Source organism: Bos grunniens, chromosome 3 (genome assembly GCF_055505025.1).
Source record: "Bos grunniens cultivar Pamir isolate PY7600 chromosome 3, Bosgru_T2T1.0, whole genome shotgun sequence".
NCBI lineage: Eukaryota > Metazoa > Chordata > Mammalia > Artiodactyla > Bovidae > Bos > Bos grunniens.
Window position 1 is genome coordinate 91,024,057 of NC_141167.1, and position 25,962 is coordinate 91,050,018.

General features: G+C 40.1%; 1 protein-coding gene and 1 long non-coding RNA gene across 10 annotated transcripts in view; one reads left to right on the top strand and one right to left on the bottom strand.

The window, feature by feature from the left end:
- Positions 1 to 11,613, bottom strand: part of SLC16A1 (solute carrier family 16 member 1) — a 34,132-nt gene extending 22,519 nt beyond the window's left edge. For 4 of the 7 annotated variants that reach the window (XM_086391906.1, XM_086391909.1, XM_086391908.1 and 1 more), the window contains exon 1: positions 9,949 to 10,113. The gene's annotated coding sequence lies outside the window, so the exon portion shown is untranslated. Of the gene's footprint in view, positions 1 to 9,948; positions 10,114 to 11,479 lie in introns of those variants that run through there. The other 3 variants (XM_086391911.1, XM_086391912.1, XM_086391910.1) reach the window with 1 other exon arrangement.
- The window catches only part of LOC147376070 (uncharacterized), a 174,887-nt gene that overhangs the window by 100,610 nt on the left and 48,315 nt on the right, over positions 1 to 25,962 (top strand). The window lies entirely within an intron of this gene.

Consider the following 25,962-nt stretch of genomic DNA (forward strand, 5'->3'; position numbering starts at 1 on the left):
CTGAGCTGCCCCACGGCATGTGGGATCTTCCTGGACCAGGAATCAAACTTGTGTGCCCTGCACTGGCAGGCAAATTCTTAACCAATGGATCACCAGGGAAGTCCGACAAATTCATTTTTTACTTTTCACTGCAAATTCCTAACTTGCAGAACACTATCCCACCTCAGTGTGGTTAGGCATCTGGGCTACCCTCAAATGTCACACCACAGAGAAGCTAAAGTACTATATATCTGTATATAAGTATTTTAGAAAATAGCAGCATAATTAACTAAACAAAAACCCATGAGATCAAGTTAATTTAAGTACTCTAACACTGGGGCTTACATATGGGGTTAAGGAGGCAAATGAAGATGTCCAAAGATTAAAAAATAACTTCTCTGGGGGAATACCCTGGCGGTGCAGTACTAAGGATGCTGCGCTTTCACTGGTTTAACTGCTGTGGCAGTTATTTGCTCATTAAAAAACAAAAAAGAACTCATGGATATTTCAAAGCTTTTAAGACACAGTTGATACTCACAAGAGGCGCCAATGCTTTAGGATACCTTAAAGATCAATTCAGAAACAAAAGCAAAGACAGGAGTATAAATGTATTCCAAATCCAGAAGCATTTAGTAATTTTCAAAAGTGAAATTATTTTTCATTAATACCATAATTATAAGTTTATTTAATGCTAAAAGTCTATTTCAGTCCACTAATATCATTACTGTTTTTCTGAATATACCTTGCCACGTGAAATTAATGGCCTCTATGACAACTTAACTCAATGCTTCTTGGCTGCTGCTGCTGATGCTAAGTCACATCAGTCGTGTCCGACTCTGTGCGACCCCACAGACAGCAGCCCACCAGGCTCCTCTGTCCCTGGGATTCTCCAGGCAAGAATACTGGAGTGGGTTGCCACAGCATGCTGAAAAAAACTAACAGAATAATTCCCACATTTGTTTCTTTCTTTGTAAGTAACTATTTCCCTCATTAGCTTAGGTGTGTGCTTCTAGATCTTGAATTAAAGACAGAAGCTATTGTTTCAACTTATAAAAAAGCTAAGGAACTCCCTGGCAGTCCAGTGGTTAGGATTCCATGCTCTCAGTGCCAGGGGACACGGTTTGGTTCCTAGTCAGAGAACTAAGCTGGGTGCAAAGCAAAACAAACAAAAACAAAACAAAACAAAAAACACCAACTAATCCCTCCTCCAGGACCAAATGATGTTAGGATTCAAAGAACGTGACTTTCCCAGTTTTTGAGGGTGCAGGAAAAATATGAAACAAAGAACCCTCCAGTGATGTTATGCTTTCTGTGTTAAGAAACACAGGCAGAAAGGTATTTTGTTTCAGCACATAGAGCTTACCTGATCAGTCTCACTTTCTGAGTTATTACTACAGCAGATTTTGTCTTTTTTTTTTTTTTTTTTTTAGTTCTACCAGTTTATTGCTACCAACCTGTGACCCTCCACCCTCATGCACACATGCTCAGTCATGTAACCCCATGGACTGCAGCCTGCCAGGCTCCTCAGTCCATGGACTTTTCCAGGCAAGAATACTGGAGTGGGTTGCCATTTCCTTCTCCAGATTTTGTCTTCTTTAATGCTTCATTTTCACTTGATTCCAGCAGATTAAGAAAGTTGGAGGCTGTGTCCTCCAAAGGTAGGTTTTGCTTGGCAGAATTTCAGGCTATATTTTGGAATACCTTTATATGTTGTTTTCTATAGCACTACAAATATATATTCAACAAATCAATATCTAAGTGGGCCATTTCAGTTTATTATTATATGACCTACCTTGTTCCAAAATCTAAAGAAGAAACATAGTGGACTGAATTAAAATTATAATTAGACATACTGTCAAAACAGTGTCATTTATGTTACACTTTGAATATAAATGAATATTTGAATACAGTTAATGGTATTTCTGTTAGACTCTACTTCACTACCAGTATTCTGAAGCTTAATGGGGAAAATTACAAATTATTAACAGATGAACAACAAAGAAAGCTTTTCCTTTTCTTGCAAAAGGCTGAGTTGAACTTCTCACAGTGATAATTAACACTATACTTAGTTTCATATTAAAAAATTTTTTTTGAAACCTAGAAGCAACAAAGTAATATGTGGACATTTCATTTCATAGCTTTATTTTCATCCTAAAAGTTTCAAGCCATATTTTAAAATATGTATTTCTTCATCTTTTAGTGAGTTCTTGTATACATATTTTTTTAGTAAATATCCTTTGAATTGAGTCTGAACTTCATTACTGTGCTACATTTGACCCTCATTATCTCAAAGAACCAAGTTCAATTTTCTTACTTGTCTTATTAGTACAGTCAAACTACATAAGAGTATTGAAACTGAGTACTCTTTGGCATTAAAGCATTATCCACCATTCTCAAATGTTTGTTTACAAAGCTTTTTAAGACTAGACACTAAAGATGTATCAAAAAAGTCAGCATTATCACCTCAAAATATACTATAATTAAACTTAAATACCCTTTTTAATTGCTGACAATATAATTTTATGTTCTAAGATAATAATCAGTTCCTTTATTAGAAATACGTAATTTTCAAGTGAATGTTTTATTTTCCCAGAAACAGGTAATTGTTAAGCCATTTCTCTGCCCTTTGCTACATCAAGTAGATATACATCTAGGAGATGGAGACAGTAATTTTAAAAATATGCTTCCTGAATACAAGGGAAAATTATTCTGTCTCAATTTGTGACACTCATTTTATTCTCCCTTAGCATATTTGTTAATGTTTAGTCGAGTTGTTTAAGTCATGTCCGACTCTTTGCAACCCCATGGACTGCAGCATGCCAGCCTTCCCTATCCTCCTTGATCTCCAGGAATGTGATCAATCTCATGTCCATTGAGTCAGTGTTGCCATCCAGTTATCTCATCCTTTGTCATCCCCTTCTCTTCTTGCCCTCAATCTTTCCCAGCATCAGGGTCTTTTCCATGTGTTGGCTCTTCACATCAGGTGCCAAAGTATTGGAGCTTCAGCTCCAATTGGAATTCATATTCCAATGAATATTCAGGACTGATTTCTTTCAGATTGACTAGCTTGATCTCCTTGCGGGCCAAGGGACTCTCAAGAGTCTTCACCAGCACAACAATTCAAAAGCATCAATTCTTTGGCACTCAGCCTTCTTTATGGTCTGACTCTTACATCTGTACATGACTACTGGAAAAAACCATATGGACCTCTGTGGGCAAAGTGATGTCTCTGCTTTTTGATACATTGTCTAGGTTGGTCAGAGCTTTTCTTCCAAGAAGCAAGCGTCTTTTAATTTCATAGCTACAGTCCCCCTTTGATCCCTAGGTCAGGATTTATGATTTAGTACACAGAAGTCGATGGCCAAAAAATTTACTTAACTGACATCATGAGTTGTGTGCTGTGTTGCATCACAGGTTCTGGCTAACTTCATTCTCACATCAGAAGTACAGGAGTTAGGAGCAGGAGTTCTTAGCTTTTTTGGTGCCACAGATTAAATTCTAAATTTTACACAGAGGTCAATGAAGTTTTTCCCCAACCAAGTTCATAGCCTCCTTGAATTCCTTCCAACATGGAGTATCAACCTGCATATCTCAGGTTAAAACCTCTGATTGGGGAATAGAAGAGAAAGTTAATAAAGTAAAAAGCTTTGGTTCTCAAAAGCTCAATAAGGCAATTTACAAAAGCTCTGTTATTATCCAAAACAACACACTAAAACAGTGTCATCAGGTCTTCATTCATTCAATAATCTTCAGAAGATTTATATAAGAAGAGCAAAATCAGAGGGAAGAAATATTTTTCAGTGAATGATCAAATATGAAGCTTACACTGCCTGTATATTTTGAGGAATTTCTCCTTTATATGAAGGCTAAATCACTGTAATGAAATCAGATTCAATGTTATGAGTAGTTGTAATCAGCAATAGGGTAGTTTGGACAACCAGAGGGGCTAGATCTCACTGTTTCTGCATAAATGGTGAGTAGCACTCTTCAGTGACTCAGCCCATGCAACCAATAACACTGTTGTGGATGTGAACTCATGTAGTTATTGTGCATAATGTACCCCTAGAAGAGAAATCACCATTTCAATAGGATTGTAACTGCTCTTTTAATCACTTCTCTGCAAGACACCACAGCTCACAAGTCACCTATTCTAGTCTTTCTGCCATAAATCCATTATGAAATGGATCCTACAACCAAAAAGAAAGAGGGGAAGCAGAAGGGGAAGAGGCCTAAGAAGAGGGAGAAGGAGGAGGAGGAGAAGAAATTACAGAGGAAAAAAGAAATATTTGTCGGGGAAAATTAAAAGATGAATAACATACAACTTAAAAGGTCATGCTGCTGCTAAGTCACTTCAGTCGTGTCAGACTCTGTGTGACCCCATAGACGGCAGCCCACCAGGCTCCCCTGTCCCTGGGATTCTCCAGGCAAGAACACTGGAGTGGGTTGCCATTTCCTTCTCCAGTGCATGAAAGTGAAAAGTAAAAGTGAAGTTGCTCAGTCGTGTGCGACCCTCAGCGACCCCATGGACTGCAGCCTTCCAGGCTCCTCCATCCATGGGATTTTCCAGGCAGGAGTACTAGAGTGGGGTACCACTGCCTTCTCCTAAAAGGTCATGGTACTAATCTAATAATGACAACAGCCTAAACTAGGGGTGGGGTGGGATGGGAAAAAGTGGACATAAGAGATAACCAAAGGAAGAAGGGGTTGACACTTAAATGCATTTGGTAGGGAAGGAGCCCACTAGAGAAGTATTAAAATGACTCAGATTTTAAGCCTGGCTACCTGGAGTAATCAATCCCTGTCCTCAAGGAATTTAAAACCTGTAATCTGGTTACAGCTAGAGGTTTAGATTTGGTAGTAAGTGATTCTACCAGAAATTCCTTCAAACCTATTGTAACAGATAAGCTCTGCAAGAAAGAACAAAGACCAAAAGAATCCCTGCCAATTTAAGAAATTCTAAATGTTCCAAATACTAAAAGCCATTTGAAACATTAAGGACAAACGCTAAAAAACATTCTAATAAAATATGTACTGGCTTTCAAAGAAAATATACCTTGGTACCTTTAAATACATTTCTCCAAAAAGACAGTATTGCAATCATATATGATATGATATGATATTGTGCTTCCCTTGTAGCTCAGTCGGTAAAGAATCTCCCTGCCAATGCAGGAGACCTGGGTTCAAGTCCTGGGTCAGGAAGATCCCCTGGAGAAGGCAATGGCACCCCACTCCAGTACTCTTGCCTGGAAAATCCCATGGATGGAGGAGCCTGGTAGGCTACAGTCTATGGGGTCACAAAAAGTCAGACATGACTGAGCAACTTCACTCTCACTCATGATATTATATTAAGCACATAAATTTTTAACTTGCCCTTCCTATTCAAACTAACTCTTTTTTGTAGAGGTATTCTAGCTACTCAGTTAAGACAGAGGGACTTCCCTGTGGTCCGGTGGTTAGAATCTACTTTGCAATGCAGGGGACATGGACTTGATCCCTGGTCAGAGAATAAAGATCCTACATGCCTCAGAGCAACTGAGCCTGCATGCCACAACTAGAGAGCCCAAGTGCCGCAACTAAGACTCAACACAGCCAAATAAATAAATAAATATATTTCTTTTAATTAAGAAGGAATGTTAGAATTAAACTGCCATTTGCAAACCACCAATGAAATAACAGAATTAGGCCATCAAGATAGCAGTATGAGGGACAAACATCATATTCCCCCCAATAGAAATACACACCATCACCTATGAATTATATTTGCCTTTTCCACCACACCATACCTCCTCTCAGAAATCAAACCTCAATCTAGCTACCAGTTTACAGAAAATACAATAGAACATGTTAAACTAGGACATGTTAAATCTATACCAGTGGGACACATTCAACACAATCCAGAATGAGGGAAACTGCATAAAAATAACCTGGTACCTTCAACAAATAACTTAAGAGGAAAATAAGAAAAAAGGGAAGACATACCAACCAAAAGTAATGTGTGGTCTTATTTGGATCTCAAATCAAACTGATCAATTATTTTGAAACAGTTTAGGAAAATGTGAATACTGCTTGGTTATTTGGTGATGTTAATATTTAAAGGCAGAACAATGGTTATGGTTGTTTCTTTAAAGCGTCATCTTGGTTTTTTTTAAGGAAGAGTTACTTTAAAAGTTTTTTAATTTATTTTTTGTTGTGCTGAGCCTTCAGTGCTTCACGGTTTTCTCTAGTCGTGGCAAGCAGAGGCCACTGTCTAGTTGTGGTGCTCGGGCTTCTCATCGTGGTGGCTTCTCCTGTTCAGAGCACCTGGTCTAGAGCCTAACTGCTTCAGTAATTGCGGCTCCCAGACTCTGGAGCACAGGCTCAATAGTTGTGGTACAAGGACTTAATTGCTCTGCAGCATGTGGGATCCTCCGGAGTTCAGGAATCAAACCTGTGTCTCCTGCATTGGCAGGCAAAGTCTTTATCATGGAGCCACCAGGGAAGCCCAAGAGTTATATCTTCTAGGGATATACTAAAATATTTACAGGTGAAATACCTCTATCTGTTTTGCTTCACAATAATCTAATAGGGGGCAGAGAGAAGTAAGTAGGAGTACAGATGAAACATTATTGGCTGTTTGAAACTTCAATTGGGTATTGAAAGTTGCCATAATAAATTGTATAGAAGGGGAAAAAATCACTAACTGCAAAAAGACATTTCCAATCTTTACCAGCTGAACAGCCCTGGGCTAGTCACATAACCTCTTAGTGTCCACATTGGGTAGATGGAGAAAAAAAAAACCAAAAACCTCATATTTGCTCAAGCTAGAAACCTGGGAAATATTTTTAACTTCTCTGGCTTTCCCTGTCTCCCACATATGGTCTATCATTGAATCCTGTCTGTTTTCCCTCTCTCTTCCATTTTCCCCCTACTGTCCATCTTGTCCATCACTGTGATCTCACAAAATTCCAAAAGCCTCCAACCTGTTCTCAACTTTGTAATCAGAGTGGTATTTCTAAAATTCAGTCTGATTGTGCCCTTCCCAACCCCATTTATAACCATTAAACTTGATTCATTTAGCTTCAAGAGCACTTCCTTAAATCTTTTTACTTAGTCCTTTCTTTACTTAAAATGACTAAGGCCTTTCATTATCTGATATTGCCCATCTCTCCAACTCCCATCTTTCTGTGTTCTCTGTGCTCTATTTTTATGCTTTAGCAAAACTCTTTTAAGTTTTTCTAATGTACCCTGTATTCTGACTGCAGCTTCAGTACTCAGATCTGGAATGCTCTTTTCACTATTACTCTCTGGCTTTAGCTAACTCCTATTCATCCTTCAAGTCTCAAGTTAAATCGCATTTCCTTGGAGAGGCATACCTTTGCTTCTATACTAAGCTGGGAGTTATCTCACACCTACATAATACAGTATTTGTTCCCATAGGAACCTCTACTTCCTCTATTACGTACTCAATAGTTGTTTATAAAGAGCATATGTTCTGGTATTTATATCAATATATATTATGCTTTCCAGTTAGACTATAAACTCCAGGAATGATAGGGCTAGAACTTATTTCCCAAACAGGGATCAAACCTGGGCCTCCTGTATTGGGAGTACAGAGTCTTTTTTTTTTTTTTTTACTTTTATTTATTTATTTGGCTGCACCAAGTCTTAGTTGTGGCATGATAACTCATAGTTGCAGAATGTGGGATCTAGTTCCCTGACCAGGGATTGAACCTGGGTCCCCTGCATTGGGAACATGGAGTCTTAACCACTGGACCACCAGGGAAGTTCCAGGGCTAGAACTTGTTCTTGCTGAATCCTAGGTGTCTCTGAATCCTAGTGGCTGGTAGCCAACAAATCAGGTCCCATCTTCCTAATCCTCTTCTCTAACAAAATGCCATGTAGACATTTGCAGGGACCTAAATCCTTCATAGGAAGGCATATTATGAAGTGGATGGAAAACACAGTTAGAATGAAGGTATAAGTTGGGAAGTTACTAATTATTCAAAATAACTTTTTTGGCATAAGATAATTCATATCTAGGGCTTCCCTGGTAGCTCAGATGGTAAAGAATCTGCCTGAAATGCAGAAGACTGGGGTTCAATCCCTGGGTCGAGAAGGTCCTCTGGAGAAGAAAATGGGCCTGGAGAATTCCACAGATAAGCCTGGTGGACTACAGTCCATGGGATTGCAAAGAGTCAGACATGAATGAATGATTCTCTCTCTCACACACACAGATATTTCATACCTATATTTATAATTTTTAGAGAAAGTTCAGGAGTGCTGAACTCATTAAATGGGAGTCAAAAGTTACATAATTCTCACCTAACCATTAAAGTTTTCAGAACTAAGATCAGAAGTCACTTAACCTCTAACAGTTTCCTAATCTATAAAATAAGGAAAACTGACCACCTGGTCAGTAAGATCTTTTCCGGAGTTATATGAATTAACATTTAAAAGGCCAAAAGATACCTAAACTATTTAAACACTGATCAGTTGGTTCATCCTATGGTAGCATGAATCTTTTTCCTTTTTAATCTGTTTAGGTATGTTATAGCCTATTATGTTAAGCTTACAACTAAACCTTTAAACCTATTCAGCTATAAAAATATCCCCAGACCATTAACTTGCATTTTTAACAAGGGTCAATGCAGTCCAATGAAAGAACAGCATCCAATCCCTGAATTAATTACTAAAGTTCAACTTGTATTTAAATAATACCCAATACCTGTTTTAAGGGCTAAATGTCTTACACTATTTATTTTCTCTATGGCAACCTGAAGGCAAAATTGTACCCTAAGGCATAAAACTTGGTCTTATGGGTATTTTTAGTGCCTAACTAAAAAACTACACTAAAATACATATTCTCTGCATCACCTCACTGGGCTGGTAGCAGCCATCAAAATTGCTTATTAATGGCTAATTCCTACTTACACTCTAAAAAACTCACAATTCAGAGTTCACCGTATCATATTCCCCTAGTAACTATATCCACATTTGTTTTATCAGGGCACTGAGGTGTCCACATTTTATTTCAAAACTAGAATAATTTTTGGAAAAAACAAGTTTCAAAACTAGTTATGACAGAGCAGATGCCAAGTATAGCACACTAGGAATCTGACTCAAGTAGTACTTTTTTGGGGGGTTAAGATTAATTACAAACTAATTTTGGCAACTGCCTGTCGCATTTGAGTCGTGACAAAGAAATGAAATGTTAAAACGCACGTGGGGAGAAAGTATGTATCTGGAACAAAAAGCGAGCATCATACCGAGTGTAATGCTATGCTTCAGACTCCTCTCCTCAGGGCCGCCTTAAAGTCCCAGAGTGAGGGCGCTGCGGCGGACGTTCCGCAGCCACAGGTTGAATGACAAAGAGTTCCCGTCAGCACGACTCCGGGAGTCTGCCAGTTGCAATGTTCCCTCGGCAAAGTCCACTCAAACCCTGCAGTCACGTCTTGGCTACGGGGACTGCAGTTCCCCCGAGCCACTGCCGCAAGTCACCAGGTGGGACAAGGATTGGCTGGCCGAGGAGGTTGGGGCGGGCGTGCCACGAGTCCAAAATAACTCCCGCCCTGAATCCCTACCCTCGGAGAACACTGCCAGCAGCTTGAAGGCACCACGTGAGTCAACCTCACGTCGTCCCTTTCCCAGATCAAGCATCTCTTGAAGAGCCTACTTAAGACTAGAGGGGAAGCGACTTTCCCAAGGTCACCGGCACCACGACCCAACTCCTCGGCCAGGCCGGTGGCCCGCACCTGACAACGGGGCCGCAGCTCTGCTTAGAGGCGCTGTCCCCAGCGCTTCAAGGTCTCCTTCAGCAACGCTGCGCTCCGAGGCCACGTGGCTGCGGCGGTCCTAAGCCCCCGCCCGGCCGTCCCCCCTCCCCTCGGAGACCAAGCCCTTCACTCCCCCACGCCTCCCTCCAAACACGCGGAGGAAGCAAGGACACCGCAGGGTCCCCGCCAAGCACGCAACTGGCCGTTAACAACTAACCGTTATACGCGGCTCGCGGCGCCTAGCGTGAGCGTGACGCGGCGGCGCGGCTGGAGTTTTCGCTGGGCCCACGGTCCAGGTCGCGTCCTTTGCCGGCTGCCTAGTTCGCTCGTCCGGGCACCCACGCGCCCGGCTAGTCACGTAGCAGCTCGCCAGCACTTTGTCGGGCCCGGCCCGCGAGGCTGCCTTATAACCCGGGGCCGGAGCATGCGCACAGGGGGTGGAGTTGGCCCTCACGGCCACCGCCCCCTCCCCCCTACACTTACACCCGAACCGCGACTCGCGCCTCCACAGCTCTCAGGCGCGCGCCCGCAGAGTCGCTTTCTCTCGCTCGCGCGCGCTGGCGCCCCCCTCCCCGCCACGTGACCCGCGGCCCGGCAAGACCCGCGCGCGGCGCCCCCGCTATGCGGCAGGGACCTTGTAGCCGCGCTCCTCTGCGGAGTCTCCCCTTCGGCCCGCCGTCGGAGGACCTCGGGGTAATCTACTCGCATCTGGGACACCAGCGTCGATCTCACCCTTAGTCTCTGCTGGAGAAAAGGGGAAAACCGCCAAGGATGGATTGGGCGTGCAGCCTGGGGCCTGACTCAGGTGTGGGGGGCGATGGTGCGCGGAGAAGCTGGGAACTGACTGGAAGTGAGGGATTGGGCGGGGTTTGAATGCACGCGGGTGCATCTCGGACCGGGGAAGAGGCCGAAAGCCGGCAGTTTAGAGCGCGGGCTGCGGCCTCGCTTCTTGAGATCAGTGACCTCGGGGAAGTCACTCAAATCCTCAGGGCCTGCTTCCTGCTCTCTGAAATGAAAACAGTAATACAGGCGACCTCATAAGGGCTTTTGGTGATTTTGATGAGAGAATTTATGGAACTTTTTTACATTTGATGAATGGTGAGTACGAACACAGAAGACGGGAGAAAAGAGCTGGTCTGACGGTGGTGACACTGGCCCCACGAGAGGATCTGTGTGTCGGAAATATGAAGAAATGAGACTGCAGAGAGGCCAAATTTTTATGGACGCTGAGGGTTTGGAACAAAATATAATTATAGTTAAAGGTTCTGAAGGGCCGATTATATACTTAGCAGTTCACCTGAACTATCCTCAGGACCCTATGATGTTGAAGTGATCAAATTGAATAAACATGGAGTGCCTCTGATGTCCGAGACTTTTGAGAAGTACCGAAAATGTATGGATCAAGGCGCCTAACTTAAAGATTTTGGGGGGAGGTCGAGTCAGATGGAGATAAACCAACATTGACCAGCACAGGAAGCCTGCGTTCCTCTCCTCCCCTCACCCCTCCTTACTTAATTCTCTTTACAATCCCGAGTGGTTCAGCCTTTTGTTTTGCAAATGAAGAATCTAGATTGTAATGGAATGGGCCCTGAGGGATACGATTCTGAAAGTTTCCAAATACTTTCTCCCTCTCACCCACTCCGCCTCTGTTTCATGCTAGAAAAAGTTTTCAGTAACAGTTCAACATGTTAGAAAACAGCATGGAATCTACAGCCAAGTGCTACTTATGAGCAATAATTGCTTTTTACCTTTGATAAATACAGAGAAGGAAGGCTCTTCAGGTCCTTCAGTTGGTCAGGACTTCAGCAGCACTTCAGGACTGTGACGGGTATAAGCAGCATTCAGGGTAGATGGAAGAGAGTTAGGAAGACAAACTAGGACTGGTTCAGATATGAACTGTCAGGACCTGAACGGTGGAATGTAGGAGGAGCATAGTATGGTAGATTCACAATATGGACCCAGGATCAGATCTGAATTCGAGCTTGAATACTTGGCACTTACCACGTCTTTGTCCTTAGGTAAATCACCCCCTCTCCCACGCCCCGCCGCTGCTCTGAGCCTCATTCATTCTCTGCTTTGTAAAACAAGGACAGTACCTTCCTCATAAGGTTGTTATAATAATAAAATTAATATTTACTTTAGTGTCTGGCATATAGTAAGAACTAAATAAATGTATAACTAGGGGAAACTGTGAAATTGAATGCTAAAGATTAACCCTAAAGTTCCCTCACTTGGTCCTAACAGTGTAGTCACAGGATCATACTTAGTGATGTATTGTACTTTTGTATTCCTTTTCTTGAAGATGTCCACCAAAAATATATATACCACAAGCCCCATAAAATCTGGATCTGCCCCTAGTAGGCTTTCTAATGTGAAAAGAATACAGGCTTTGGAATCAAAAGACTTGTTCCCAAAACTTATCCCTGTTACTTTGGGCAATTAATTCACTGACCTATTCTGGGCCTGTTTTTTTTAACCAGGTAATTTGAAGATAGTATCCATCAATCTGAATTGTTGTGACAGTCAGGTAAGATAGTATTTGCAAAAGTGATTGGTGGAACTTGAAAAGTGCCCTATAAATGTTTATGAATTAATATTATAATTTTTCCACAAAGTTTATAAAAGGCAAAGATAAAAAGCAACTCCATTGACATATATACACTACCATGTGTAAAACAGATAGTGGGAAGCTGCTATGTAACACAGCAGGCTCAGCTTGGTGCTCTGTGATGACCTAGAGGTGCAGGATGGGGGGAGAGGGAGGGAGGTTCTAGAGGGAGAGAGAGAGATGTATACTTATAGCTGACTCACATTGGTGTACAGCAGAAACCAACAACAGTGTAAAGCAATTATCCTCCAATTAAAAAAAAAAAAAGCAATTCCAAGATTCTTAGCTGAAAAAGTAAAAACTGGGGTGGGTGAGCTGGCAAAAGTGATGAAATGGTACAGGTAAAATTCTTGCTTTTCTGCCAGGTTTTCTTCCTGATTAATCCATGAGACATTGAAGAGGTAAACTAGTAAGTGTAAAATCAGAAATTTAGAGCTGAGAGGAGGTTGAAAATCATTTAGCATAACTCCCTAATTTTACAGAAAAGGAAATTAAGGCCCAGGGAAGCTAAAAGACTTTTCTGAGGCCACCCATCTAATAAATGGCATGATCAGAAGAACCAGATATCTAGGCTGAAGGTTATTGTACCAAGGAATTTTTAAGTTAAAAGCATTTCATCACAGGGTCTTGCAAAATCAGAGAAGGTATGGTGCTCTCTAGTGGCTTTTGGCTTTATCACAAAATTTTCCAGATAGACTTTTCTATTTTAAAGGTTGATGGACTGTTTGCAAGCTTGTTAATAAGTGAGCAAAATCTCTGAAGATTTCAAGGTAAGAGTTATAACTTCACAAATTAGTAAGAGAATGAGAAAACGCAAATTTTGAAGGTTCAAAACAACTAGTTAACTATTCAGACTGAAAAGCTACTCAATTTTTTTATCTGGAAAAGGAGAATAAAATTACTGTGTTTTTTCTGAGTTCAGCTGCATACTTCACTTCCATTCCCTCAGTTACTCCATCATTTCTGTGAGATAGGAAATAACAGGAAAGCATTCTTTTAAAACACAAGAATACTTAATAGATTAAAAATGTTTCCCCATTTAAAATTTATAGTATTTCGATTGGGAATATGGGAAGAGAAATTTACAGAACTATCCAAATAGGGAATAAGAATATTCCTTTTTGACCTGTTTATCCTCTTAATTCAATTTGATTTCAGCCAAATTGGGTGAGGCTCTTTTTTCCGAAGTCCTTTTCCCATATCGTCATTCCATTCAGTGGTCTGATGTGACTTGTCTCCTCCTTCTTGCCTCTGCCAGCACAGGCTGGTTTGGGCTGATGCACTTCATAATCTACATCACTGATTATGATCTTTCCTAGCAAGCATTTGTTTTAGGCATGGTCCTACATATTTACCAGACCTGTCTACTTTCTTGACCCTGGCTGACCCTGAGCTTGCTCCTTCCTTCTTTTTTCCTCTCTCCTTCTGTCCCTTCTTCTATCCTCACTCCCTCCCTCCCTTCCCTCTTCTAGGCAGGTGGGCTGAGAGTGGGGGAATAATAATACCAATAAATTGATGATAGCTAAGATTTAGGGGATATTTGTTATATGCCAGGCATTGATTGATCTAAGCACTTTACTCATATTAACTCATTTACTCTTCATAAAAATGCTATGGACTGGGTACTATTATAATCCCCATTTTACAGACCTGGTGGCTCAGATAGTAAAGACTGCCTGCAATGCAGGAAACCCAGGTTCGATCCTGGGGTTGGAAAGATGCCCTGGAGAAGGAAATGGCAATCCATGCCAATATTCTTGCCTGGAAAATCCCATGGACAGAGGAGCCTAGCAGGCTATAGTCCATGGATTCGCAAAGAGTTGGACACGACTGAGTGACTAACACTTTCACTTTCACAGTTACAGAGGTAACAGATACAGAGAGGTTAAGTAACCCAAAGTCACACAATTAACATTGGAGTTAACAGAAAATAGTCATTATTTGGTTCTCAGTATACCCGCCTGCCAATGCAGGAGAGAAATAGATGCAGTTTCAATCCCTGGGTTGGGAAGTCCCCTGGAGGAGGGCACAGCAACCCACTCCAATATTCTTGCCTGGAGAATCCCATGGACCTAGGAGCCTAGCGGGTTAAGGTTCATAGGGTTGCAAAGAGTCAGACATGACTGAAGCGACTTAGCCTAGGCTATAAATACATGAGTACAAATGGTCATTTGCGACTTATTAATGCCATAGGAGACTAATCAATAGACTTTGAAGGTCATCTTAGGAAGACCATGTTCTAAGTTGCTTCTACCTCAGCTAAACAATCATTGCCAAAAATCTATTGGCCATAAAAGCTGCCTTTGAAGCTAGAAAGTTCCAAGAGAACCAACCCCTGCTTATATGAATCTGGAATAGTTGTGAATCTCTGGGCAGCTAAATTGGGGCTGGAGATGTTAGGACATCTTTTTGAACAGCTAAATTTTAAGGTCACCTATATTCCAGAAAGTTCTGGGTATCCTGGCACCTACATTCCATGCTGTGAGATCCTTCAGTGAGAGTACTTGGACTCTTCTTATGGCCTTCATCCAACAGCAGCAGCAGGCAGTTGGAACTCCTGAACATCTGTACCTCAGACCTAGTGTGAGTCAGGAGAGGGTTGCGTGCAGGAGAGGGAAGCCTCTTAGGTCATTATGATCAGCTTTATGTATCCACTTGGCTGGGGAGCCAGGCCTGGTTGTTCTAACTGAACCTTGATACTGCTGCACTGGTGTACAAGATGAGGCTTGAATAAAGCACAGAAATCAATCTGTGGTGACCTCTGAGAACCCTGAATCTTCCACAGTGCCCTGCACCAGACAGCACCTGTAACACCTGTGAAGCTGTATGTCACACTAGGTCTGAGGTACAGATGTTCAGGAGTTCCAACTGCCTGCTGCTGCTGTTGGATGAAAGCCATAAGAAGAGTCCAAGTACTCTCACTGAAGGATCTTGCAGCATGGAATGTAGGTGCCAGGACACCCAGAACTTTCGGGAATATAGGTGATCTTAAAATTTAGCTGTTCAAAAAGATGTTCTAACATCTCCACCCCCAATTTAGCTGCCCAGAGATTCACTTCACCTGTGACAGGTGAAGTCGGGGGCTACCAATACTACTTCTGAGCTGTGTATTAATAAAGTGAAGCCTCTCCCCACCCAGGAGTTCAGATGTCATGCCTATCATATTTTACCCTGACAGGCCTATTTTTTGAGGTTGTAGAATAAGGCCATACTCCTTTGGATAGGGTATAAAGGTTTTCCTAAATAAGGTAAATGTTTTCATCATCAGTTGCTCAAAGAAGAAGAGAATTCTCACAGAGGACAATTTGGAACATGGAACAGGTAAGGTGGCACTTCTCAATTTACCTTCTAAGGGTTTGGACTTAGAGGAGTTAAGAAATGTTGAGGATCCCCCTCACTGATGCTGGGGAAATGGCCTCTGCCACAGAGTTTCCTAATATTAATCAGGCAAAGAGGATTTCCTGGAGACCCCAAAATGAAGGTAAATATTTATGTTTTGTTAGTCTGCTTATTGAAACATCACTGTACTTACCCTTGAACTTCAGTCATGTTTCATCTAAATCAAGGATTCAAATCAAAAAGCCCTCAAGAACTAAGAAAAGGTAATCAGCTCACTGTAAGATAGTAAAGACTTTCCTGGGTAACTCATTTGGTGAAGACTGCCTGCAATGCAGGGGACCTGGTTTCCATCCTTAGGTTGGGAAGATTCCCTGGTGAGGGAAATGGCAACCCACTCCAGTATTCTTGCCTGGGAAATCCCATGGACAGAGGAGCCTGGCAGGCTACAGTCCATGGGGTCTCAAGAGTTGGACACAAATGAAGTAGCTAAACCACCACCGCCACCACCAAGATAGTGAAGAACAGTGAGCAGCATGGAGAAAGAGTTCATACCCATCTAGACATCCGAGTTCATGTTTTTCAAATGAAACATTTACCCATATAGCACTAACAGTACAAGTTTACCTGAGATTTCTACATAACGTTATTCAGTAATTCAAAGAAAATAGAACTCTTTAAATTCCAGACTTTTTAATAATAAGTGGAAAACAAAATTATGGGGGGGGTGGGAGGGTGCGGTTAGAAAGTGAGTAATGGGTAGGCAGATGGGGAATAGGGCAAACAAATATTGCAGCAGGCTAGTCTGCTCCAGCCTGGTCTCTACTGAAGTATTTAAGAAGCAGGCAAAAGGGGGAGTGCTCCTTCCATGCCCCAAGGTCCTCCCCATGGTGTCAGTGATGATTTAAGAAAGATCTTCAAGGAAAATCTTAGAACAAAAGTTTTCGTGACAAAGGTTTGACAGTCCCCTCCCTATGAGGAGAATCTCCTTCCATTATGATCTTTGGCAGATCAGGATTCAAGTTTAAGAGACCCTGTGGATTGCCTTATAACTTCACCCACAGTTTTCTCCTATCCCAGGTCCATGGTTCCATTTTGGTCACCATGGCCACAGTAACTGAAATGGTCTGCTTCATTCTTTGCAGTGGACAGCCTTCAGCCCTGTAGTCCAAACCAACTGCTTAAAGATGAGTTATTTTCTCCCTAGTGTCTCAAACTCATGGTCTCAGACTGAGGATTTTAATTTTATCTTGCTTTTGGAGAGCCCCCTTTAAGGCTCCATATACATAATGCCTCTTACTGTTTACCACTTCTAATCTAGTAGCAAAAAAGGAACTGGAATATCTTGTAGTGGAATATCCTCTGTTCCATGATGCCTACCTCCAGGATAGCTGGTCTACCAAGTGTCCCCAAACCAGAAGTATACTAACTCTTACCAAGCTCAGAGTATACCATTCCACTGCAGCTGTTTTGTTGTTTTTCCACCACTCAGTCATTGTTTTGTCTCAGGGATGCTTGCCATAACCACATCACCAGGAACCAGGATCTGAAGAAATTACAATAATGAGTTTTTTGCTCCTGTTTCCAATGAAAAGATAAATTAATCTTGGCGCCTTCCAACTTCATATGAATCCCCTCTGGTTTGCTAGTCATTTCATTGACCAGCCCAGGTGAGACATATGCATGAAACAGCCCAAATATGCTTTAGCCATAACATGGGAATATATAATGCAGGCTATGTTGATTACCAGGCTCACTTATGGAATCTGGTGGGTTAAGTGAGGTAAGGTAACAAAGATCTTCCACCAATAATCTAGGAAAATCTCATCCCATTCCCCCAAACTTACATGTATGTTATTAAGCTATTCTTATGCTTAGTCAGAAAGTGAGTAATTTTTCACTTATAATTACTGTAAGGCTCTGATGTAAACCTTAGTCTAATTCATAGCTAATTCATAGAGTCCAGCTCTTAAGTGCTGGACTATTTCATTTATCTAAAGTTTTGAGGTCATAGGGAGGGATGGGGATGAGGAAGATAAGAGGCAGGAAGGGAATAGATGGCTATTGTATAGTCCCAACCCTGAGCCTTAGCCATTGTACATGCTGTTTCTTCATGGAAAGCGTTTCCTCCATGTAGCAGGTGAGCTGTATACAGAATAACATGGAGATGAAAGAAAAGCAGATAGACTAACAAGGGAGTAGTTTTAGTATTTCTATTATATAACTCAAACCTCTATGTAATCCAGTTTAGCTGTCCCACTAATTAATGTGAATTAATAAGTCTCATAATTATGTTTATTCACCAGGTTCTTTCTACATAATTATTGTTTACACTTTAATAAATTGCTTAGGAAGGCCACCTCCAAATCCAAATTAAGTGTAATGTTTCGTTTCCTATTTTCTTCCCAGGGGCACATGATTATGTTGGAAAAAGCTTTGACCTGATAATTAAGTTCCGTATCTTGCTCTCCCTCCTCGAGAAGACTTAGATCTCTGCTCTCTCTTTAAAACATTACATACTTATAGGCTTTGCCTATCCAACGGAAGGACTCTTCTAGGCTGTAAGTGGCTCTCCTGAAATTTTAAGGATTTCAAACAAAAATGCATGCAGTCTTTGTACTTTAAAATTGAGGCATTCCAAACTTCTAATGTGTTGTCTGTGATTAAGAATGCAAAAGTCACAGGATTCAGGAAATATCTTGAGAGTATTAGCCACATGAACATTTTGTGATGTAACTTATACATTTTTTTAATATAGAAAGCTTTTCCTCAGGTCAGCAAAGCAAATTAAGTTTCAAAGCTGAGGGGAGGGAATGAAAGGTTATGTTTTAAGGTAGATTAAGAAAGCCTGTGGTTTCCCTTGTGGCTCAGTAGTAAGGAATCCGCCTGCCAGTGCAAGAGATATGAGTTCAATCTTGGGCTGGGAAGACCCCCAAAAGTGAATTTTTTATTTTTATATTCAGATTATATATGGAGTTCTGATTCAGTTAAGTTTTATGACATGAGAATTGTCAAAAAGCAATACATTATTACTGTATAATTTATTTCTGTTTATTTTAAATATCAGTAATCTCTGTTTTAAGCTTGTTCGGGAAAGAACAGGCTATGAACTTTTCTCAACCTTTGATGCAGAACTCAAGCTGAACTGGCAAAGGACATTACCTCAAAGAAATTATTTTTTCTTAAACAATTTAATTTTCTTTTCTCCTTCATAGTGTATCTCTATAAACTTCTTACAACAGGGACTGTTTCTTCTCTTGGTATCATACAGATTGCTTTATATAAACCTATATGTATATGGCTAATACAAATTGGTTGATATTTCAGAGTGGTGTCAGATGGTAAATAGCAGCTAACATTTATACAACACAGCCTCTGTGCCAGGTACTGTTGTAAGCATATTGAGAGCGAGTTTGTAAATCCAGTTTGTTAGCCTAGGTCTTCAACTAATGCAATCAACTATATAGTGCTGTATTGTAATGCATTTATAATACTTTCCACACAAATAATACATAAAAGACAAATTCAAAAAATAAAACATTTTAAAATCTTACAATACAGTACCTTGAAAAGTACAGTAGTATCAGCTATATCCCTGCTGCTTTTATGCTTGCTTCCAAACATCCTGGGCTTGAAATAAAGATACTGTGCATGTGTATTAAGTCACTTCAGTTGTTTCTGATTCTTTGCAACCCTATGGACTGTGGCCCACCAGGCTCCTCTGTCCATTGGGATTCTCTAGGCAAGAATACTGGAGTGAGTTGCCATGCCCTCCTCCAGGGGATCTTCCCAACTTGGGCATCAAACCCGCATCCCTTATGTCTCTTGCATTGGCAGGCGGGTTATTTACCACTTGCTCCACCTGGGAAGCCCAAAAGATACTGCAATACTGTACTGTTGTACTCTGTGCAATACTATACGGCAGAGTACACAAAAGCACACCACTTGTCGGGGATGTCCACATGTGGCAATGACCGTGTAAGCCAGACACGTGAGGTAATTTGCATCATTTTGGACATGTGAACATTTTGGACAGGTTCACATCTGTGAAAGTTCACAACTTAAAGGTTGATACATAGGAGTCTTACTTTATTTTTCTGGTAAAATGCTTTAAAAATTTGTGCTGCCATTAATTCCACAATTCAGCCTTCACTCCCTCAACAAGAATAACTAGAATTCCAGTGCCTTCTCTTTATTATTTTGACTCCAATAAGATGTCACTTTTTAGATCCATGCTTGCCCTCAAGACTTGACCTGAGTATGCAACTGGGCTTCCCAGGTGGCTCAGATGATAAAGAATCTGCCTGCAATACAGGAGACCTGGATTTGATCCATGGGTTGGGAAGATCCCCTGGAGAAAGAAATGATTACCCACTCCAGTATTCCTGTCTGGGAAATCCCATGGGCAGAGGGGCTTGGTGGGCTACAGCCCATGGGGTCAAAAAGAGTTGGACATGACTGAGTGATATCACAATACAGTTGGTTATCTTGTATAAAGCAAAAAACAGAGCCTTAAGTAACTTTGTATTTGGTATAAATCCTTGATTAGCTTCACTGAAGTAGTAAGAGATACTATGAAAATGTTGATTAGAATTTTGCTTGCTATACCTTGCATAATTTTTCAGAAAAATATTGGCCAGGACAATAAATATATGCCATATATATATGACAAAGTGAAAGTGACGTCACTCAGTTATGTCCGACTCTTGGCGACCCCATGGATTGTAGCCCATGGAATTTTCCAGGCAAGAGTACTGGAGTGAATTGTCATTTCCTTCTCCAGGGGATCTTACTGACCCAGAGATCAAACCCGAGTCTCCCTCATTGTAGGCAGAGGCTTTACCGGCTCTAGAACACAGGCTCAATAGCTGTGGCTCATAAGATATATATATATATATATATTGATATTGATATTTCTCCCGGCAATCTTGATTCCAGCTTCTGCTTCCAGCCCAGCATTTCGCATGATGTACTCTGCATATAAGTTAAATAAGCAGGGTGACACTATACAGCCTTGACATACTCCTTTTCCTATTTGGAACCAGTCTGTTGTTTCATGTCCAGTTCTAACTGTTGCTTCCTGACCTGCATATAGGTTTCTCAAGAGGCAGGTCAGGTGGTCTGGTATATTCCCATCTGTTTCAGAATTTTCCACAGTTTATTGTGATCCACACAGTCAAAGGCTTTGGCATAGTCAATAAAGCAGAAATACATGTTTTTCTGGAACTCTCTTGCTTTTTCCATGATCCAGTGGGTGTTGGCAATATGATCTCTGGTTCCTCTGCCTTTTCTAAAACCAGCTTGAACATCTGGAAGTTCATGGTTCACATATTGCTGAAGCCTGGCTTGGAGAATTTTGAGCATTACTTTACTAGCATGTGAGATGAGTGCAATTGTGTGGTAGTTTGAGCATTCTTTGGCATTGCCTTTCTTTGGGATTGGAATGAAAACTGACTTTTTCCAGTCTTGTGGCCACTGCTGAGTTTTCCGAATTTGCTGGCATATTGAATGTAGCACTTTCACAGCATCATCTTTTGGATTTGAAGTAGCTCAACTGGAATTCCATTCATGGCATCTGGTCTCATCACTTCATGGGAAATAGATGGGAAACAGTGGAAACAGTGTCAGACTTTATTTTTTTGAGCTCCAAAATCACTGCAGATGGTGATTGCAGCCATGAAATTAAAAGACGCTTACTCCTTGGAAGGAAAGTTATGACCAACCTAGATAGCATATTAAAAATCAGAGACATTACTTTGCCAACAAAGGTCCGTCTAGTCAAGGCTAGGTTTTTTCCAGTGGTCATGTATGGATGTGAGAGTTGGACTGTGAAGAAAGCTGAGCGCCAAAGAATTGATGCTTTTGAACTGTGGTGTTGAAGAAGACTCTTGAAGAGTCCCTTGGACTGCAAGGAGATCCAACCAGTCCATCCTAAAGGAGATCAGTACTGGGTGTTCATTGGAAGGACTGATGCTGAAGCTGAAACTCCAATATTTTGGCCACCTCATGTGAAGAGTTGACTCATTGGAAAAGACTCTGATGCTGGGAGGGATTGGGGGAAGGAGGAGAAGGGCACGACAGAGGATGAGATGGCTGGATGGCATCACTGACTCGATGGACATGAGTTTGCGTGAACTCCTGGAGTTGGTGATGGACAGGGAGGCCTGGCGTGCTGTGATTCATGGGATCTCAAAGAGTTGGACACGACTGAGCAACTGAACTGAACTGAACTGATATATTTATATACATGAAAGTTCCCTATCACTTATAATGTGATAAAGATTAATGGGTTGGTTCAATTTAGAATCTAGCAAAATGACAATAGTTTTTTCCTTCAATTCAGTCTTTGTTTTTCTTCTTAAAAAGCCATTTAGTTTTCATGCAGTTATGACATTTCACCATTTAGCAGTGACAGGAAGTTTGATAAAACTGCCATTAGATAAGCTTGGGACCTGACTTTTTATTTTTTTTATTTTATTTTTTCTGACTTTTTAATAGTAGAGTTAATGCATCTTCTTCTAGATCACAAGAAGTGTTTTTTCCAATGAGTAGTAATTTCATAGATTTAGGCGGATGAAAGATACTCTAGCTTTGTTTACTTAGGAATGTTTAAAGCACTAGCCTAGAACCAATTATAAAAATGTTGTTCTTCTATTAACCAATGCACTTTTTCTAGCTGTTCCACACTTCTGTTGTTTCTGAAGACATTTACAGAAAGTTTGCTACCATTTAGGCACATTCATTTTAGCAATACCACTGCTATACTTATGGATTCCACAAAGCTTTAGTAATCCAAGTGTGTGTTTAAGACATTCATTGTACTTAATTCATCCATTTATTCATTCCATATTTATTGAATTCCTACTAGGGAAGTCCCATAGTTTTTTTTTTTATATGCATATTATGGTAGCATAATGTAATATACTATTCTGCATTTCTCCTTTTTTCATTTAACAATTTCTAATTTATAAGATATATTGTTCTTTGGGCACATTAAATTCATTTCAATATTATGACCAACACATTTCAATATTAAAGTTATAGTAAAAAGATAAGGAAGTAGAAATGACTTCCTGGTGTTCCAGTGGTTAAGAAACTACCTTGCAATGCAAGACATGGATTCTATCGCTAGTCTGGGAAATGAGATCCCACATGCCGCAGAGCAGCCGAGCCCTCGCTCCACAACTACTAGAGAGTCCATGTATCACAATGCAAGATCCCACATGCCACAACTAAGACCCGACACTCTAGAAAAGACTTTGAAATGATTTCCTTAAGTCAACAGGGTGCTGTTTATTACAGAATCAAATGTCTACCTTTTCTAAAAAATAAATTATAAATATACACGTGAAACAACAACCAAAAAAATTAAGAGGAAAGAGAATAAGAGTAGATATATGTTCAGGAAACGGAGAAGGCAATGGCAACCCACTCCAGTACTCTTGCCTGGAAAATCCCATGGATGGAGAAGCCTGGTAGGCTGCAGTCCATGGGGTCGCTAAGAGTCGGGCATGACTGAGTGACTTCACTTTCACTTTTCATTTTCATGGATTGGAGAAGGAAATGGTAACCCATTCCAGTATTCTCGCCTGGAGAATCCCAGGGACGGAGGAGCCTGTTAGGCTACCGTCTATGGGGTCGCACAGAGCCGGACACGACTGAAGCGACTTAGCAGCAGCAGCATGCTGAGGAAAGAACCTATGTAGGCTCAGAAAAAGGTAAAAGGGCAATAAACTATGTAAAGATGTGCTTTGTGATTCTGTACATGGTGTTACAGGTAGTTCTTTGGAATGATAAACTATCAACAATAACCTGCTCAGCCAGTAAGTCAGAGTCCAGCAAGGGGGTTCTGTGGGTTTCCATTGTTTCTAGCTTAGTGTTTTTTCTGAGGCGTCCAAGAGAGCATCACATTTGTCAGGACCGCTGAAAGCCTTTAGTTTTGTCTTTCAAAAAGTTCTAATGAAATGGCTAGATGGCAGCCGCTTCCAAGGTGTTTATGTTTCTATTTACCTAGCCAATCCGCTCACATAATATGAGTCAAATTGTCAGATACCTGAATGTAATATTTCTGTTCTGCCATCATAATTTTGATCTAGTCTAGGACGCTGTACATTTAAAAATGAATACCTGCAATGTGTATTCTTCTAGTTCATCCAAGATTCACTTACCAATGTTTAAAATTTATTATTGTTCAATGCAAAAAATTAATGAAGTCTTAATGTCTCATTAAGAGTATTTCATTATTAAAATATTAATGGAAAAGGTGCTTCAGGATAGGGTCTTGAAATGATTTACTGGTAGCTTTGGGATTTAAAAAGTGAAACATAATTATAAAATTATTTGTGGATAGATAAAAGGAAAACTGTAAAAGAACATTAATCGAAGCTTTGGTCTGGGACCATAATTTTGGCGATTTTTGATCTTCAAAAACAACTGAGTCTCATGGTATACATACAATGGAATATTACCCAGTCATAAAGAAGAAAGAAATAACGCCATTTGTGACAACATAGATAAACCTAGAGGGTCTTATGCCAAGTAAAACAAATCAGAAAAAGACAGATACTGTATGATTTCTTTTATATGTGGAACTTAAAAAAAATAAACATAACAGAAATAGAGACATAAATTTAGAGAACAAATATGTGGTTCCCAATGGGGAAGAGAGAAGTAGATGAGGGAGATTAAGAGGTACCAACTTCCAATTGCAAAATAAAATGAGTCATGGAGATGAAATGTACAGAGTGGGAAATATTGTCAATAATAATGTAGTATTTGTATATGATGACAGGTAATAACTAGATTTATCATGTGACTATTTTGAAATGTACAGAAATATTGAATCACTATGTGGTAGAACAGGAACTAAGATAGTGTTGTAGGTCAATTATACTTCAAAAACGAACTCATAGAAAAAGAGATCAGGTTTACGGTTACCAGAAGCAGGGTGTTTGGAGAAGAGACAGTTAGATGAAGACAGTCAAAAGGAACAAACTTCCAATTATAAGTAAGTACTAGGGATGTAATGTACAAAATGGTAAATATAATTAACACTGCTTTATTTATATATGAAAGTTCTTATGAGAGTAATCCTAAGAGTTTCATCACAAAGAAATCATTTTTTTTCCTATTTCTTTAATTTTGTGTTTATATAATATGATGTATGCTCACTAAATTTATTGGGATAATCATTTTATGGTGCATGTAAATCAAGTCATTATGCTATAGGTTGTGACAAGTATCATGATATCATTTATATGTGAAATCTGAAAAATGATACAAATGAGCTTATTTGTAAAACAGAAATAGAGTCACAGACATAGAAAACAATTTTACGGTTACCAAAAGGGAAGGAGGGCAGGAAGGGATAAATTAGGATTTGGGGATTAACAGAAACATACTAATATATATATATAAGATAGATAAGCAACAAGAACCTACTGTGTAGCTCAGGAAACTGTGTTCAGTATCTTGTAATAACCTATAATGGAAAAGAATCTGAAAAAGTATACATATAGACATATATATATATAACTGAATCATGTTGCTGTACACCTGAAACTAAAACATTGTAAATCAACTATATTTCAATAAAAAATAAATAAATTTAAAAAACCTGAATCTGCAGGGCACCTTCTAAAATCTACCCCATCAAAAACAATGAGGCATTTGAGAACATCTCAAAAAGAAAAGTGGTGAGTGGGAAAATGGGCAAAAGACTGGAGTAGATATTTAACTGAAAAAGAGAAATGCAAATGACCACAGAAAAATACAGAGAAGTATTGAATAATAACCAGATATGGATATCGACAAGCATTTCTCTAAATTATAAAATCCAGGTCTTTAATAAAGAGCTTTTCACAAGGCATATTGGCAAAGATGTATTTAAGTTATAACTAATTTTATAACTCTCAAAGGGAACTGGAAACCAGCACTCTCATACATTGCTAGTAGGAGTAATTCTAGTTATGAGAATTTATCTTTAGGAAATAATCAGGTTTTCTTGTACAAATTTGTTCAGTACGGTGTAATTTATAATAAAGACTATAAATAACCTAGATGTTGAATAGATGAGTTAAACTGTGGTTTTTCTAGATGATGGATTACAAATGCGGCCATGAAAAACATTCATGCTTTAGAAAAATATGGAAAATATTTATGATATATTATTAAGGAATGCAGTTTTCAAAACACTAAGTACAAAGCTATCACGGTTATCTTTTTAAGTAAATATGTGTAAAAGTATGGGCACAAAAGTAATGTTAGAAAATTATAACTCAAAATGTT